Raw genomic sequence first — 18,979 nt, 5'->3', positions numbered from 1 at the left:
ATCTCTTAGTGACACTGGAGATTGGCTCCAAGGCCTTGAGTTGGCAACAGAAAAAGGCAGAGGCTGCTTGGGGCCATTTCTAACTGGGCCAGGCACGCAGTCAGTGGTGGAGTTAATCCCTCCCCAGGGATGCCACTGACCCTGCAACTATGGGGAAGGCGATCGCTGACAATCACAAAGAAGTTATGAATGGAAAAGCTTCACAACCTCCAAGGACGAGAGCCCAGCAGTCTCCAGACATCACACCCACTTCACTGAGCGCTTCCTGGGATATCAATAATGTGTAGGGACGATCCTTCATCCAGGCGATGCTGTCCCATGATGGCCTCACAGCCCCACCGATTCAGAGCCAAGAGAAAACCCCACGGGCTCACCCCTTCCCAGGGAGTTAACCTGCCTCATCCCACCATGCCATGCCTGCAAAATTTCACCCACTGCCTGCTTTTCCCAGCTGACACTTAATTCACTCCATCTTTCCGAGAGCCTTGGCTCCCTCCCTCTCCTTCTCCTGTCTCGGGAGAAAGTGGTTCCCAAGGTGCTCAGAGCAGTGAGGCCAGAAAACCAGGGCACTTCTCCAGCTCACCTAATTGTTGGTTACTGTCCCTCTCCCTCGGCGCCTAATTAAATAGAGCAAGAGGAAAGCCCAGGAGAAGCTGCTGAAGGCGCAAGAACACGTGCACATGTTACAGAGAGGCTGGTGAGGGGCCTCATCCAAACAGGCTGCTTCAAAAACAAGAGGCAAACAATGCCAGGGAAGAACCAGGAGCAGAGACCAGACCTAGTGTCTAGGCCTGGATGCACACATACGATGTGATGTGTGCTTCACACATGCTTGCTCCTAAGTGATCTGCAAGACAGCTTAGGTTAACAAGAGCAGAGAAGAGAGCTCATCCCAGAGGCAATGAAGTAGGGATGAGCATGTCCAGGGCAGGTGATCAGGCTCCCTCCCAGGCTCCCAGCTCCTGGCCAGAGCATCACCTTGCTTGTCTCCCACCTCAAACTTCAAGCCAATCCTTTTCTATTGAATTTTAATCATGGCTGACTTGAACCCAGTCCCAGGAGTGCTTGGGACGTGAAAAACCGTCTCCAAACTGATTTTGTGGCTGCCTCAGCCTTGTAATCCCTCAGAAACATGGGTGGAGTTGGGCGCTGGCCCAGGGTCTAGCTGAAAAACCCTGAGCAGACCTGACTCCTTTCCCCACTGCTTTGAGAGGATTTCAAAAGACCCATTTCAGCCTTGAATGCTTGACTTAAATTTGCTGCAAGCCAGGGCTGCCCATCCCAGCCACCCAGCTGCGGCGTACTGAAGGGGAGAAATCCCTCTCCATCAGTGCAATAACTGCAAAGCTACAGTCCTTGGGAAGACATCGCTGTAGGCAGGGGAAGAGCCAAGCTGATATCGCAGTCTGTCCCAAACACGACGCCAGCCCCAGCTCCTCACTGGGTCACCATGACCAAACCAGCTCTGGTTTAGTTCCCGCTCTCAGCTGGATGAAGGTAAGCGGCCAGACTGCCAAATTCACGCACAGTGTCCCAACGGAGGCGGTGCACGTGCATGCCTGGCACTGTGTGCAGGCAGAGCCTCACCCGAGGCACACGACAAGCACCACACGAGAGCAGTGCAGGCAGGAGCCCAAGCACAGGCAGCACACGGTGCCGGAATGCTGGAGCCCTGCCTGCACACACGCCTGCCTGCTCACCGGCGAGCGCAGGACTGGCTGCCTCATGCTTTTCTGCAGCCTTTGGCTTGCCTCCTGCCTCCTGCCAGTGACATCACATGCACTTTTCCCAGTGACAAATAGTCTCTCAATGTCACCAAGGGTCGTGATGCTGTTACACTTCTTGCTGAAAAAAACAATAAGGTTCTGGGTGGGGTCAGGCCTTTCTGGCTCTGCATCTCCCTCCCACAGCCAGCCTGGCCCCGCAGGGCTGCTCCGATGGGCGGCGAAGCAAACTCTCCAGGACCCCATTTAATAAAAAAGGGGGCTTCGCACGAAAGCTGGAACAACACTAGCAAGAGCGTTTGCTTTGCCAGGATGCTCTAGCCAGCTCCAGCCAAACTTTCCCTGCTCGGTATTTGTGTTTGTTTTCTCCTCGTTGCCTGGGCTGTTGTGGGAGATTTATCTTCAGGAGAGAAAAGACAGCTGGATTTGCCGGTATCCCTCTCCTTCAGGATCCAACCCATTTTGGCCCATGCATGGATGAGGATGAACTTAATGTACGTGGCCTGAGCTGGGCAGCAACTTCCATCCACTTCGGGAGGGTTTAAGCAGTGAGGTGAGCCCAGGGATGGGCAGAACATCCCGAAGCACCGGGCCACTCTTTCCCACCTGCGTCTCCACCCAAGCAGAGTCCAGGACCCTTCAAAACACTGGTACCCCCCATGCCTTGTCCTGCTTGTGCCAGGGCCAGCAGCCTGGAGACCTGCTGTAACCACCAAGGAGGTTTTCAGATGTGCTTCTGAGCAGGTCTGGTTTCACACATGGGCGCTGCAACAGGGCTGTGTGGGTTTATATACACGACAATCTCGTTAAAGTCTGGGTTTTAACGAGTCTTGAGGGCGATGCTGTGTCATCATTAGTGCTGTCTGTTGGGGAGCCCCAAGCACTGGTAATGCAGACAGTTCAGCTCCAGGGTTAATTCCTGTCCCCGAGAAGCCAGCCTGATCAAAATCCCTCTTATGTTTTTTCCTACCTGCAAAGCAGCAGCAGACATCCAGAGCTGGGTCAGGTTTCCTATAGGAAAAGAAAAAAAAGAAATCAAAGAAACAGAGCCTGGGTGCAGCTTGTGTATGCTGTGGTTTTCTCGTTTTTTCTGTATACCTGCTGATCTTCAAGGTGGACTTGCCACAGATGGGTCTGCCCATCTATCAGCAGCCACAGGAGCCAGCTTACCCTGTGGGGGTCCTTTGCAGCGTGGGGGTGACCCCTGCTTTGGGAACTGGCACAGGGGCTGGAGGGGAAAAGCAGGGGTGAGGGCTCCTGGGTCACTGCTTTTAATTAAAATCTGCTTTTTTTTGGTAGGTGAGGAGGCTCGACACAAGGTTGGCTGGTGCCAGCCTGGCTTCTGTGCCTCAGTTTCCCCCCAGGAAGATACCAGCTGCTCAGGCAGAGCACAAGTCCAACAGAAGATGCACAGAGAGGGGAAGAAGCCACAGCATCCAACTCCATCTCCATAGGCATTGCCAGGGGGAATTCTTCATGAGGCCATGAGATGATGGCCACACAGCATGGTATCGAGAGAAGAGTCACTGAGCTAATTTGGCTGCCAAATTAACAACAAGGGGAGTCGTTACTGAGTGGCTTATGGTTCTTTGTCCCAGCGCATCACTGCCCAGGGCCCAGGGAGGTGAGCAGAGCTTGGCAGCTGAGCAAAGAGGATGGGACAGGGGCCCTGGAGAGGTATTCACCCCCTGCCCCGTGAACAAAGCCCGGTGCAAGCGCACTGTTGCAGAAATTCAAAGCAAAAGAGGGGCTTGGGATTGGTGTTCCGGTGGTACCTGCCCTCCTGTCTGCGCTAGGACCCCTTGCTTCCCTGGTGAGCCCTCCCCTCCCTGCAGCCATCCCCAGAGCACTCACCCTGCCTCCGCAGGGCCTTGGAGTTGCTCTGTGCTGCATGTACCTGCACATGTGTGCATGCAAACACACGCACAGACACACAAACACACACGTGTGCACGCACTTCCCAGCTGCACATAGACACTGCTCAGTGCTTCCCCCGTAGCTTTTCTCCTGCCAGAAGGTGCCCATCTCCGAGGGGTGATGCTTCACATGCAAACCCCAGAAATTATTAAAAGAAAACAAGTCACGAACACTTCAGACTCAAGTCTGGGACACTCTTTAAAGCACCACGGCTGAAGTACAATGGGGCTGGAAACTTTTCCCATCAGAGTGGGATTTTACAAGGTTTTGGACACCAGGAAAGACCCATTTGGTTTTCTACCTCTTCTGTTCTTCTCTGCATGGTCAGAGATCGAGGCCCAGGGGACAAGAGGGGTGAAAATGGCCCCAACCCTGCTGCTGGGATGAACACCCCAAACTCTTTCTGCATCCCTGGAGAGCCAAGACTGACGGCCAGCACTGCTGGGGGTTGGATGTGCACTGGCCCCAGAGCTTTAGCAGTAAGAGGCTGGTTAAAGCAGGGAATGCGGTACAGGAAGTCTGCAAGGAATGTGGCTCTGCTCTGAGGCACTCCGGACTGGGGACAAGGATGGCAACAAGGGCCTGGGGCTGCCCTGGGATCTTTTTTTCCTGTGCCTCAGTTTCCCTTTCTGTAGCTGGGTCAATCGTGTGCCCAGAGCCTGTGAAATCAACACAACCCTTGGCCAAACGCATGGTGTAACACACCTGTACGAGCATCCTTGCCCGCTCCTGGTGCAGTCCAGGACCATGCCCTGCCACCACGCACACTAGACGTGCTCCATCCAAGCCCCAAAACACCCCTCTGCTGCTTAGTGCCCTTTTGTAACAGCTCTGGTGGGGTCGGCGGCACCTTCCCACGGGTGGGATGGGGTGAAGGGGATTGCTCTGCTCACCCACCGCCCCGCGGGGTGCACCAGGAACAGGCAGGGATGTTCGGTGATGCATGGATGCACGCAACAGCCAGGGAAGGGGCCGGGGGCCGGGATCCTTCACAAAAAGGCTGGATTATTCGGTACAAGCATACCCCCTGCCGACGAGCTGGAAAAACACAGCTCCCCGGACACCCCCCCACCCCCCCTCCTAAACCCGGGGGATAGAACGGGGGGGGGGGGGGGGGGTCGGGGCGGCCCCGGGGCGAGGGCCAGCGCCGGAGGGGGCCAAGGGCTGGAGCCGGGTGGCGCCGACAACACGCGTGACCACCCGCCCACCCGCCATAAGCAAGTTTTTTCCGCAGCAGATTTGCGGTTTCCAGCCTCTCCCGCCCGGCCCCTCCGCTCAACACCCGGTGGAGCCCCCGCCAGCCCCCCAAGCCGGACGGGGGGTACCCGGCGTGCCCTGCCTGGAGAATCCCCGCGGGTGGTTTTTGCGCTGCTTGGGCCCGGTTTGCACTTTCCCCTTCGGTGTTTGTTTTTTTTTTTTTTCTTTTCAAATTTTTTTTTAATTCCCCCCCCCAACCTCCCCCGGCGTGGGGGGGCCCCGCCGGCAGCGCTGCCCCAGCCCGACCAATCAGGGCCCGCTGGGGCTGGGGGACCTGGGCCGTGGGCTTTAAAAGCGGAGCCTTTGTGCACGCCGCCCGCTGGGGCCGGGATGCGGGGCTGGGATGCGGGGCCGGGATGCGGGATCGGGATGCGCCGCCGCCGGGAGGAGCCCTGTACCACGCCGCGCCGGCGGCCTCCGCACCCCAGCTCCCCCCTCGGCAGGTATTTCATCCCCAGCCCCCCAATAAACGTGTGGCTGCCTGGCTTGCCCCGCTCGCCGTTTTGCTGGGGCTGGGGTGGTTGGGGTTTTTTTGGTTTAGTTTTGGTTTGTTTTTTTCTTTAACCGTCTTGTTTCCTTCCTCCTTTGCACCTGCTGGCTTATTATTGTAGGGTCTGCTGGGTGGGGCTGAGTGTGTTGTGCTGGTGGCATGGAGGGCAGAGCAGGCTGGGGTGATGGGGACACCTTGTATCACTGGCTGCTTGTGGGGATGGGGTGAGGGTTGGAGGGGGTCCCTGGGGCCTGGCTTATTGTAGGGTCCCTCGAGGGAGGGGGATCAGCACGGCCTATTGCTGTTGCCCCAGGCCGGGTGCTGTATGTGCAGCTCCAGGCTCTCCTCCCAGTGCCCGTGGGCAAAGCCCCCAAAAAACCCTTTGAGCTCAGCCTCTTTCCAGATACCGGTTGTGGGGGAGCTCTAACCTGTCCTGGGACATCCCCGCAGCTGCCTTGTCATGAAGTAATGCCACAAGTGGTGGCCCTGGGTAGTGGCCACAGCCCTGCTCTGTGCCCAGCCAGCCCCACTGCACTGGGGATCTGTCTGCATCCCCCCAGCTCAGCCCTGTCCCCTCCTTTTCATTTTGGCCAAAGCCCTGCTGTGGTCCCAGAGCTGTGCCAGGGCCTTGAAAGCAGAGAAGCTCCCTGCTGGGCTGAGCAGTGACAGCTGGAGCTGGTTAACAGCACCAGGGGCACTGGATCTGGGCTGTCACTTCTCTGTGTCTCTGACCCCTATTGCCAGGCTGGAGGGGACACGCTCGTGGCCCAGGCTGGAGCTGGGAGGCAGAGGAGTTGGGCACGTGGTGGTTACCCATCCCACCTGGGTTTGTCCTTTGCTCCTGATGGACACCCAGGAGTAGTGGGGAAGCAGCAGGCTCAGCTGGGAAGCACAGTGGGCCTCAACCTTTGTACCACGGGAAGTCACCCAGTAAACTGCCAGTGAACTCAGATGTCACGGCAGCTTTTCTGTGCCAAAGCCACCAGCCTTGCATTAGCAGAAGATGGAGGAGATGTCTGTTGCAGCCACCCCAAGGATCCACTTTTCCTCACCCCTGTTGTTAACAGGGATGTGACAGCTCTGATTGCTGGCTGGAGCATGGCTGAGCACCCACACAGTGCAATGCACCCTGCTGGGGCTTGCAGTCTTCCCCTTAGCACTTGGGATGGTGATGAGCACTGGCTGGTTATCAGGGGCAGGTGCTTGCAAACCCCCGTGTGCAGGCAGCCGTTGGCAAGGCTGTTTGCACAAGCAAGAGCTGGGGCTGACCGCAGGAGCCTGCAGCAGCCATGGGTGGCCAGTTGCTGCAGGGGGCCCATTGGCCCCAGGGAGCAGCTTGGTGACTGTTACGCAAATAGAGAGGAGCCAGGAAACAGCTCGAAAGGCTGTGGAGGCCAGAGGAGTGAGTCTGGATTTCCCTTTTTGCCCCTGAATCATCAGGGCTGACTTCCCTGGCTCCAAGATGGTGTGGCAGTGCCTGCTGAGAGCCTTGGCTGGGCTTCTTCCAGCACAGCATCGCTCTTGCACCTGCGCACCAGCTGGTCCTTGTCCCTATGGCTGGGTAGGGCTGGGCACTGAGATCCCTCTGCTCCCACACTCAGTCCCCATGTATGGCACAGCCCCGTGGTCTCCACGTGGCTGCTGTAACCATGGCCAGAACCTACAGCTGTTTTGGGAAGGGGCTGGGAGCAATGTGGGGTTGTGACTGGCTGGGGGGCTGGGGGTGGAACAGAGTGGGGGCAGTTTTGGGAAAGGACCAATTCTGGCTGTTCTCAGCTCAGTCTCTGTTCTTGGGGTCCTTCCATGCATGCCTCCATAACAGCCTCTGGGGACAGTGGGACTGCTGCAGGGCCCTGATGAAGGGGACCCCTCTGTGGCATCTCTGCCATGGGGTGCAGATGGGCAGATAAGTTTTCTGGGAACAGAGTCTGGAAAAGGGACACTAGTGGCTGCAAGCATGAGATGTCCAAGGATTTGGCCCTTGTACAGTTCCCTGAAAGTCACCCTGGTTCCTTCCTTGTAGGATGCATGGGGGGCTAGCAGTGGGTGTGGGGATGCTGCCATCCCCTGGGACGGCAGGGGCTGGTTCCCCTCTGCTGTGTTCCAAGACACTCCTCTTGCACAGCGTCCTTTGTCACAGCCCTCTTGGCAACAGCAGGAGATTGTCCTTGCCTGCCCAGGCTTGCCAGAGAAACCCTGTGGCCCTACACATCCCCAGGTACCATCACAGCAGCACTGCCAGGCTCTGACCTGCTGTTTGCACCGTGGTGGCCCAAGCGATGGGCACAGGCAGTGGATGTCCCCTGAGAATCAGATGCTGGGGACCCTGTGATTTCACATGCAAATGGTGGCCAGGCTGGAGGCAGCTGCCTTCTGCCAGGTACCAAAGGTGTTGCCTTGCCTGCCACAAAGGATGAGTGTGTGTATGTGCATGTGTGAACAAGAGCAGCCAGCACCCTTGGCAGAGCACACCAGGCTTCTGCCACTTCCTTGCACCACAGGAGGGACACGGTAGCCTGGCTGGGAGTGATGGCCACCACCAAGCATGCCACCCTGGTGTGGCCAGCTCAGCAGCATCCCTCTGCCTCCCTGCAGACCCAGCCACAGGTGAGCATGTGAGATGTCACCTGCCTAACAGAGGAGCAGAGCCCAGACCTCAGAACAGCCCCTGGTATGCTGGAAGGGGACAAGCTTGCCTGGAGCCTGGCCTGGCCTGGGGAAGAAAATTAGTCATGGCAGCTGAAGGTCCCCATTGCCACATGCTATGCCCCACTGCCTGCTGGAAGTGCTCTGGCAGGCAGATTTCCTCTGGTGCAATCAAAACACCAGTGGGTAAATGTCCTTGTGCTGGGGGAGAAGGGCATCCCAGCAGGATGGGGCGTGCACAGCCCCATGGTTGCTCTCAGCAGGAGAAATGCCCCGTATGATCCTGAAAGCACTTTTAGGTGATGGAGGCCAGGCACCACATAGCCCTGTGACACTGCCTGCAGGCTGGCACTGTTGCTCCAGTGGGACATAGTGGCTGTTCTTGCTGCTCCAAGGTGGGGTGTGCAGGATGAGCCCTCATGTTGGTCTCTGGCTCCTGCTGCAGCCATTTGCCCCTGTGCCCTCCTTCCCAGCTGCCTTCCTGCATTGCAGAGAGGCAGAGCACGACTGAAAATACGCCCACTGGGTCCCCCCCTTCCTGCCTGTTTGCTTCCTCCCCTCCTGGCCTTGCTTTTCAGTGTGGCTTCCTAAGAAAACAAAGGTCATGCCGTCACACTTTGCCTATATATACACACACACATGTATGTGTGGCTGGCTCCCTTCTAATAAACTTTGACCACATTTCATTCCCCGTGGACAGAGGGGCAGCAATCTGTAAACATGCTTAGGTCAGTGGGGCTGGCAAAAAAGAGCAGCTGGGGGAGGGAAGGAGGCTTTCCTTTCCTTTAGCACAGAGACAGGCTGCTCCGTAACTCAGCCCCTTGTTAGACAGTGGAAAAGCCACATGTGGGGCACCCAGCACACCCCACCTGTGGGAAGGGCTTTGATCTGGGCTTATACCTGGGCTGTGCTGCTGTGGGAGCTCCCTGGGGACCAAAGGCATGACTGCCAGCCCACTCACCTGGGCTGAGCCCTGACAAATGCATTCCACAGCTGGGGAGGAACCGAGGTGCTGGATGTAGGTATTAAAAAAAAATGCCTTTTGTTTTTTTTTCTCTGAGGGGCATCTGCTGGTATCTAAAAATGCTGGTTTTCTTTTGTGAAGATTGGAATTGTGTCCCTGGCCACTGCCTGAGACCTCCCTGCCTGCACGAAGAGCCTGTTCGCTTCCCATATCTCCTTGGATGTGTTTTAAGTGCTGGCAGGGCAGGAGTGCTGGGGGGCCATGCCCCTGCCCAGCCTGATACAGAAATGCCCATATGGCTGGGAATGGGGTGATGGGGCTCTGGCTCAGAGCTTGGGTGCTGATGCCACAGCCTGGCTCCTGAACCCCCTGGCCACCCCAGCCTGCACCCCATGTGCCCGAGAGATGCTGCTGGGGGAAGCTGAGCTCCACCAACCCAAGGGCAGCAAGCTGCCACCAAACACGCTCATCCTGCAGCTCCCCACTACCATCTTCCCTCCAAAAAAAGCCCCACCTGCCCAAAACCCACTGCAAAAGCCACCTGTCAGTATTCAGGTTGAGAGCGCAGGGGTTGCAGTGACTTATGTGCTGTAGTTTTCCAGAAACTTCCCCCTAGCGTTGGTGTTACCGCAGTGCTTCTGTGCTGTCTCAGCAACGGGGATGGTGGTTCCAGCCTGCACGGTGCTCAGCAGAGCTTGGGGCAGCGAGCAGGTAACCTGTGATGCCCGGTGGGCCATGCTTCCATGGCTCCATCCAAAGTAGTTTAATTATTAAAACACACGCTGGGAAGAGCTTTAGGTTGAGCAGGCATGGACAAAACCCTCCTGAGCTCTATGGCAATGGAGTCTGGAGGATCAAAGCACCCTCGCTGCTCGGTGGAGGTGTGACTCCTGGGCATGGCATGGGACAAGTGTCCCTTTCTGTCTACAGGCTGCAGCCGGTGCTCGGGGAGAGGCACTTGACAGGGCCCCCGCATGTGTCCTCGGGATGTGGCTCCCCCGGCACTGTGCCCACTGCTCCTGGGCAAGCAAAGGCTGCCAGGCATGGGGAGATGGGGCAACCGTGTGCCAGGCACTGGCCACCCCACACACGCCACTCCACACCACAGGCAGCTGCCACACTGCCCTGCGCCGCCCTCCGTGGCATGGCTGCCACGTGTGCTGCACGCAGCTTGGCACGCAGGCGCCCACCACCCAGCAGCAGCCGCCCGGCACAAGCCAGCCATCCCTCCGCCCTTCCCCACCGCCACACGGGCTCCAAGTGCGGTTTTATTGCATCCTGTTTGGCGATGCTGGTGGGGACGGGCCCAACACAGGGCACTGGCAGGTCACATCCCCCCAGCCCGGGCAGGAGGGCTGAGCTGGGGCGGGAGGGGAGGCTGCGGCTCTGCCAGCTCCCAGCTTTGGGCACTGACCATTAATGCTGGGGGTTTTATGCTCGGTATCATCAGGACGTGGCTTATTCCCAGGAAGGAAGCTGGGCAGAAGCATGCTCTTAAAATGCTCCAGTGGCCTTTGCAGAGGGAAGCCCTTGGGCTTTGCAAAACAGCTGCCTGAAATTAGGGTAGGGGGATGCAAAGAAGTGGCCTCTGAGCACTGTGTGGCTGCCCCAGCACCCCCCATCATCTCCCTGCCCCCCAACCCCAGCCTAAGGGGTCCCCTGGGCTGAGCAGAGGGAGCTTGGTGACCCCCCCATTGCGTGAAGGTAGGAGGGGGCAGACCGAGTGATCTCCTCTGCCGGGGGGGGGGGCTGAAGGTGGGTGCTGCGCTGGCACCCAGCCCAGCAGCAATTATTCCAGCAGCATCAGCATCGTGCGCAGCGATGATGCCATGCTGCAGGAATGGCAGGGGTGGCTCGCCTCTGCTCCTAGAGCTCCCGGGAGCCGCCAGCCTGGGACAGGCTCATCCGGCCATGCCCCGTGTCAGGTCCTCCCAGCCCTCGTGGTGGGTCCCACATCTTCCCAGCTGTGAGACCCCCCAGGCCGGTGCTGCCCTGGAAGTTTCCCCTCCCAGCTGCAAATGGGGAGCTTCTGCCTTGTGCAGTGAGCTGGTACGTGGGGTGTCCCCTGTGGGGGTGTTCCCATGACCTGGTGTCCTGGTCCCCACGTGTTTTGGGCCTGTGAGCAGGATGCGGGCTCTCATTTTGACCGCACGTGGCACATTCCTGGTCTTTGTGGTCACAGAGGGAAGCTTGAAAATGGACCTGGAGGCAAAAAGAAAAGGAGCCCCTTGGGCTGGTGCTTTCTCCCAGGGGTCTGAAGACAGTTGGGGTGGTGGGACCTGGCGTAGCACTTTCCAGCACCCAGGCAGCAGAACATGGTCCCTGCCCCACTGTAACAGCTGCTTCTTCCCACCACCTGCCCTCTGTCCACGCTCAGCACCGATACCTTGGGCTCCCAGTTGCACTGGTGGATACTGGAATTGTGGCTTTTGGCCAGCTCCCCTCCCTCGCAGCCCGGGGTGCTAGCTTGGGCTCCCAAGGCCAGGGGTGCTCGCACTCCATCTCCCTCCACAGGCACCCACTTGCCCTTTCTCTCTCCAGCCTTGGCACTGGGCCAGGGTTTGCTGCTGCTCTGCCCCAGAGAAGGGACCTGAAGCCCCAGCGCTTGTCTAGCACTCAGGGCTGCCGCCGCCCCCCCACCCCCACCCCAATAATATTTCTCTCCTAGCAGACACCCCCTTAGCTCCGCTCCCCATGCCTGCCGGCCATGGTGGCACAGGATCTCAGCAGGGGGACAGCCACCCAACCACCCATCCTCCTGCTGCAGCATGCAGGGAGCCCCCCCCCCCCCCCCCCCCCGTGTGACCTTGTTTGGGGCCCAGTGATCATTAATCCGAGCTCAACAGATGACTCCTGTCAGTGAACAGGCCAGCTGGTACTTGATGTGTGGAGGGGAACAAGGGTGGGGAAGAGGCAGCAGCCTCTGGCCATATCCAGACCTGGGGGTGGGATGCAGGGAGAGCTGAACCCTGTGTCGCAGTGGGTGGATGTACAGGAGACCAGCCAGTGGAGGGGAAGGTGACCCTGGTCCCCAGGGCCATCACTTGGCTGCGTGCTGCAGGATGTGGCTCTCCTCTCCTCTGCTCCCAGCCACTTCTGCAGGAGGCTGGCACACAGCATCCACCCAGGCGCATCCCACCAGCGCAGGGCACAGGCAGGCCAGCAGGTTCATTGCGGTGCTGAACTCCTTCACAGGGAGGGAATGGAGAAGGGAACTGAATATTTAATGCCAGCAAAGTGCCTTGACACTGGTGGCTGGAAGGCAGGCGGGGAGGGGACGGGAGCTGTGATGGGAGTGCTGCTCACTGCAGGTAGCTCACGCAGGGCAGCAAGCAGCCACCCAGGGCCGGGTGGCACCAGCGCAGGTGCCGCATCCTCTGCCCTGGCTTTTTGGCCCCTTTGCTGATGAAGGCATGGGTCGCCAGCCCTGCCTGGCACCCAGCAGGAACACCGTGGGGTGGGGAGGGGGGCACAACAGGGGTTGGGGGCTTGTGCATGCAAAAGCAGGGGCTGTGGGGCTGCAGATGGCACTGGGCTTTGGCCCCAGCCTGCTTGCAGGTGAGCTGTGCCCTGCGCCACAGCTTGGCTTCATTTCTCCTTGGAGGGCTACAGTGGGAGGTGGGGCGGGGGTGTGCAGTACAAGTCCTATGTATTGCATAGGGGATTGCATATGGATTGCATTGTAGGGGGGAAGACTTTGGCCACATCCAGCTTAAAGGTTGGGTGGTGTGGAAAGTCAGGAAGAGCTGAGAAAGGCTCGTGCGCAGTGGGAGGCGGAAGAGACAGGGCTGTCGTTGCTGGGACAAGATAAACCTGAAAGGGGGAACGGTATAAAAAGTAGGTGGAAGACAAGCGAAGGAGCCGGGAACGGCGGCTGCCGCAGGGTTTCAGGGGGTAGGGTGAGGCCCTTGCAGGCAGGTCCCCGGCCGTGGCAGGGAGGGCTGGCCAGGGGCTGGGAGCAGCATCCCACTGGCCTCCCCTCATTCCCCAGCTTCGCACGCCCTCCAGCGCCACCCGCTCCCTCTTCTTCCTCTTCCCAGCAATGGCTGGCAGCTGCTTCCAGCCCGTTCCCACTGCCCGCCGTCCCCCGCAGGCACCGGTGAGCAGGACGGGGCAGTGGAGACCCCAGGCTCCCCCACCCCCCCACCCCCCGCCCCGCCTCGTTCCTGATGCTGGTTTCAGTGGGATCAGCAACAGGGGGGCACTGCTGGGATCGGGCTGGCCCTCCTGCCGCCCAGGAGGGAACCCGTGGGCTGTGCCCCCCACCCCGTGCGCCTTCCCCGCCGGATGAGGGGCACAGTGCCTCCTGATGGCTGCCCCCCCCAAAACAGCGCCCCCCACTGGCTGCCCCGGGACAGCACTGTGGGGGGCAACGGGCTCAGAGCTGCTGCCCCGGGGAGGCTGGGGGGGGGGCGTGTTGCAGCAGCCTTTGGAGCACCCCAAACCGTGCCTGGGGTGTCCTTCCATCATCCGCCTCGCCTTGGGGGTGTGCACACACACATGCACACACGCACACACACATGCACATGTGCATGCACACACGCACACACACATGCACACTGACCTCGGCCCTCATACCAAGCCCTTGCTGGCACACTGGGGAGGAAACGGGGGGCACAGCCACAGCATGGGTGCCAAACGTGTGTGCCCCCACATGCACACACACACACCCCACACCAAGCCACACAGACTGCCATGTACACCCCCTGATGCTTGTATGCACACACACATGCTCTTGCTGTCACACCCTCACAGCCTGGCACACACATGTGCACACAGCCATGTGAGCACACACAGTGCCACGTGTGCAGACACACATGCACTGTCACGTGAGCACACGCAGTGCCATGTGTGCATGCACCCATGTGCAGACTGTCACACATTCAGCAGCGTCCCATGTGCAGAATGTGTACACACAGTGTCATGTGTGTGCAAACACATGTATGTGGAATGTGTACAGTGTCATGTGTGCACAGGCACGTGTGCCCTGCCACACATGAGCACATGGTTGTGTGTGCCGACTGTCATGTCATCACGTAGCTGTACACCCAACTCACATGTGTGCATGCTGTCCCATGTGCCCGACCACATGTGCCCAAAGTGTCACACACCTCCCCAAGCCATGTGCACACACGGTCACGCATGCACACATCCCCCGGGCACCTCTCCAGTGCACACGCAGTAGTCGCTGTGCCTCCCTTGCACACATGCCGCATCCCTCGGGGACCGCCGTGGCCCCAGGGCTGTGCCCCGCGCCGGGCTGCGGTGCTGGGGCAGGATGCGACCCCGGGAGGGGTAAGGGGGCGGGATGCGCCCCGACGGCGCGGCCCCCGGGTTGCTCCCCCCAGGCTGAGGCTGGTACAAACTCATCACACGTGGGTGAGCCTGCCCTGAAATCACCCACCTCCTCAAATACAACTCGGACACGGCGGGGGGGGTGGCCGTGTCGCGCGAGGGGCCGGGGGGACACGCGTGTCCCCAGCCGCGGGGCACGGGGCGGGTGGGGGCTCTTTGTTCCTCCCGCCGCTGGTCCTCCATGATGTGGAGAGGGCGCGGGCGAGGCCGGCGCTGCGAAATGGCGGTCGGGGGGGCGGGGACCGGGGGAGGAGGAGGAGGAGGCGGAGGGGAAGGCCGGGCGCCCTCCCCGCGCACGCCGCCGCGCACACAAAAGGCTGCAGGGAAAACACGGAGGGCAGCGGGGCGCCGTGCGGAGCGGCCTCCCCCGCGCCCCCGGTGCGGGGCTGCGCTCTCCCCCCATCCCTCACCCGGGGCCGCGGCCCGCCCCCCGCGGCACGTCCGCCCGTGGGAGTGAGCCCCCACTCGGGACAGCCCCGGGTGAGGGATGGGGCAGCGGATTGGGGGGTGTGCGTGTGACTAGGGGCTGGGGCAAGGGGGCTGGTGGGGCAGGGATGAGGGGGCGGCTGTTGCTGGCAAAGTGCCCCCACAGCCCCTGCCTGGGCTCATCCCTTGGCCCCCGAGGGGGGATGCCCCGGTGCGGGGGCACCGCCGGGAGCGGGAGCGGGCTGTCGCTGCCGTGCCCAGCGCTGCGTCCCGGTGCCCGCGGGCAGGGGGCTGCGAGCCCAGGCCGGCGCATCGTGGCGGCGCGGCCGTCGAGCGGGCGCCGCCGGGCAAGTGGGACACGGTCGTGCCCGTACGTGCCCTGGCCTCTCCCGGGACAAAGCCGTGCTCCGGCAGGCAGGGAAAACTCGGCAAGTCCGGGCACAAAGCGGCTTTGTGCTGGGCTCTTTGTCTGAAGGGCAGCGATGGCTCTTCCCTGGGTGGCCACAACGTACCCCAGGGCTGGCACCCCCGGGCAGCGTGCCCCCTCCCAGCCCTGGGCGGGGGGGGGCCTGCCTTGCTGCAAAGGCTCATTCCTTTGCTTTTGGGGATGGGGCCCTTCCCTAGGGGGGAGGCTGGCGGTGGCGAGGGAGGGGACCCGCCGAGCCAGGCAGCCGGGTCCCCCAGCAGGTCTGGCCTCCCCGGCAGGTCGGGCCGGTTCGGAGGTGCTGCGGGGCCGGGGTGGCTCCTGGGCAGCCCTGAGCCTCCCACCCGGCCTGTGGCAGCTCCTGGGGCCCACGGCACCCACAGCTGGGAGCGGGCTGCGTGGCTGAGAGTGACCCACACACATGGGGCAGACCAGCAGGGGGTGTGGGGACTGAAGCACATAGAGCTGGGAGGGGGATGGAGCAGAAATTGCAACTCGCGCACCCCCCTTAGTCATCCCCTTCATCTCTGCTCTGCCCACATGCAATGAGTTTGTTCAGGTCTCAGCCTGATGGAAATGGGGTTGGGGGCCATGTTGCAGCCCCCAGCACACATGAGGGTGTGAGTTGAGCATCTCCTGCTCTGGGCAGGTCTGGAGTCACTACAGGCTGGGGGCTGTTGACACCCAAAAATGCTATGTATGTTTATGCATGGCTACACCACTGGCAGGGCTGGATACAGTAGGGGAGAGGGGAGCTGCCCACCCACCCAAATCATGTACAGACCCTACAGCTTCCCCAAGCCCTGCTTGCTTCCCTGCCACGAGGGTACTCCCTGCAGCAAAGCCCCCTCCAGGGGCTGATCCAGCAGCCTGATCATCTCTGTAGCCAGTGTTTGCATCGTCAGGTGTCAACATGGCGGTCCCCTTCCCCTGGCTGTGGTGGGGGGCTCTTGCCTGGCTGGAGCGGCCAAGTACTCAAGGCCCAGCACCAGGCAATGTCATCACCCCACAGAGGGCAATGCACCCCTCATGTCCCTCCGCAGGGTGCAGGTTTGGGTCACCAAAAGACAACATGGATGCAGTGCACCATCTGGTGGTGCCTGCACACGCGTGCTGCCAGCCCACACGCACCCACGCCCACTCACACAGTGGGGCCCCCACACGCTTGTGCATATGCACACGTACGCACCCCACTACCCAAATGCTTGTGTGCATGTGCACACACCTGACTGAGCACGCACAACCCCACATGTGCACACCTCCATGTTTGCACACTGTCGCGCACTCCCATGGTGCACATGCATTCACCCACGCGTGGGTGCACAGGGGAGCCCAAAATTGCACACACAGGCACGGGGTGAACACAAGGCTCGATGGAACGCCTGGACCCACGTAGGCCATGTACGTGAGCGTGCACAAACACGCAAGGCAATGGTGCGTGCGCACAGGGAAATGGTGCCGCTCTCTCCGTTTGTTGGCCAGGTGGGCAGCACGGATGGGGTGAGCACACGTGCACGGCATGCCTGCCGAATTCCTTGCTCCTCCAGGGCGGCCGAGCTGGATTGGGCTTTTATTTCTTGTGGCCAGCAGGGAGTTCCCTCCTCGAGCCTGGGAGCCTTGAGCCTTTTCAGCTCTGCCACAGCTTCCCTGGGGGGAACCTTGGGCATGTCACTTAACACTTTCCATCCTCTCCTGCTTGCCCGGGGCAGGGGCTGGGACTGGGGTTGCCGCAGGTGTGAGGCATTATGGTGCTTGGAGGGGCAGCCATAGGGGCAAAGGACAGGGTCCCAGAACCCTGAAGCCTCCCAGGGCAGGCGGCCACTCTCCAAGAGGTGCATACAGCTGCGGAGGTTTTGGCTGCCAGCCTGGCTCACACAACTGGAGATGGAAGAAGAAATAAATTTAAGGGGGGGGGGGGCTGGGCGGGGGAGGCTGGCTGGCTCAGAGCTTCTCTCTGGCCGCCTGTGCGGGAGATGTGGGGCACGGGCATGTTCCCAGCCACCGCACCCATTTTTTCACAGGGGAGTTACAGGCCTGGCAGGGACAAGCACCTGTTTCATCAGCAGGAAACGATGCTGGGGGCCGAGCTCGAGTGGTGCTGCACACCCCAGTGGGGATGTCCCCTGTGCAGCCCTGACATGTTCACAGCAAGTACCCAGACACCTTCACCATCTAGCAGCCCTACTGCACTCACCTAGCCGCACTCGCACATGCACAGCTGGACACATGTGTACAGCTGGACACAAACACACACACACACAAACCCCCCCCCTGAGGTCAGCCCCCCTCTCATCGCAGGTGCTGAGTGTGCACATGCCTCTCTGTGTACCCCAAATCCCCAGTCCTTCACCCCCCACAGTGTTTTGGGGTAATAAAAGTACCATTTGAGGGTGCTTATGACTTTTATTTAAAAAACCCTTTCCAAGATAATTCTCAGGGCTGTGAGCCAGGCACGAAGTGCATATGTGAGCCTCTTGCAGGCAGGGTGGGGAGTTGAAAGAAACCCACAGCTGGAAAGCGGGGGCTACATAGGGCCCTGAAAACCACCTTTGGCTGCACTGGCCCTCAAAGCCAGGAAGCCCTGGAGTTAGCAGGGGCAACCACGTTTTAGGGAGCAGGGATGCATCACACTGGTGGGGTGCCCACAATGCCACCCCAGCACCCACAGGCGCTGGGTCAGCTACATGCGTGCTTCTGCCCCCCTCGCCGCCAGACCCAGGACTGGGCAGACGCCAGCAGGCTTGGAGTTGGCTAAAATGAAAATAGAAAAAAAAAGCCTGGGACGCCGTCCAAAACTGCTTAGTGTTAATTAATTTGTACCCACGACGTGATCTGCCCTCAGCCCTAGAACATCCTAACATAGTCACGGCTGCGGCCGCCTGCCTGCTGGTCACTGCCTTATTTTAGGGAGGAGACGGTGCAGCCACTCTCCTTGCCCTTGGACACTGGTTGGTGCCGGGGGCTTTGGGACATGGATGGTGGAGGGAGGGCAACCATGCTGGTCGGCTATGGGGCTACAGCTCTGCTTGCCCTATAGCAGCCTGCCAACTCCCTGAAAACAGTACCAAAACCCCTGTGGGGGCTGGGGCAGCAGAGCGGCAGTGCTGCGGTGGGACATCCTATCACCCCGGGAGGTGGGATGGGGTCACACTCATCTCTTGTCCCCCCACAAGGTTGGATGAGGGCACCCATGTGCTGAGTCTGGCAGGCGAAGGGCGGGGGTGGCTGACACCTCCCTCGAGGGCAGAGAAGAGCTGCCTCGTTTCCCCATGTCCCACCACTGCTCTTGCCCCAACCCCCCCCAAAAAAACCCTCTGTTCATACACTCTGTTCCCCTTCAGTGGGATGAGGGGGCCAGGCACACCACCCCAGCTTGGCCCTCACCATGGGGTGTGAAGCAGCTCTTTCTGCCTCTGCCTGCTCCTGCCCAGCTATTTTTATCCCTGGCAGCAGGCAGGGACTGTGCAGGAGCTGCAGCTGCCGGCGGGTCTGGGTCTGAGGGCTGGGACCGTGCTGGCAAGCTGGGTACCGCTCGGGGTCTGGCACTGCAGTGGGGAAGCAAGGGGACGTCCTGGTGTCATGGGGTTGGGAACAGTGATGCCACCCTGCTCCATAAATCCCCAGATACTGGAGTCCCGGGATGGGGGAAAGCGAAGCCAACCCCGAGCCTGGCTGGCCCTTGAGAGCAGCAATCCCCCGTAAGTGGGAGCGGGGCTGGCGCGGGGGACACCAGCTCCACTTTTGGGAGGCAGGGAAGCGGAGGCAGGGGCGAGGGG

The sequence above is a fragment of the Falco naumanni genome, chromosome 13, assembly GCF_017639655.2.
Source record: "Falco naumanni isolate bFalNau1 chromosome 13, bFalNau1.pat, whole genome shotgun sequence".
Classification (NCBI taxonomy): Eukaryota; Metazoa; Chordata; class Aves; order Falconiformes; family Falconidae; genus Falco; species Falco naumanni.
This window is presented reverse-complemented; position numbering follows the sequence as displayed.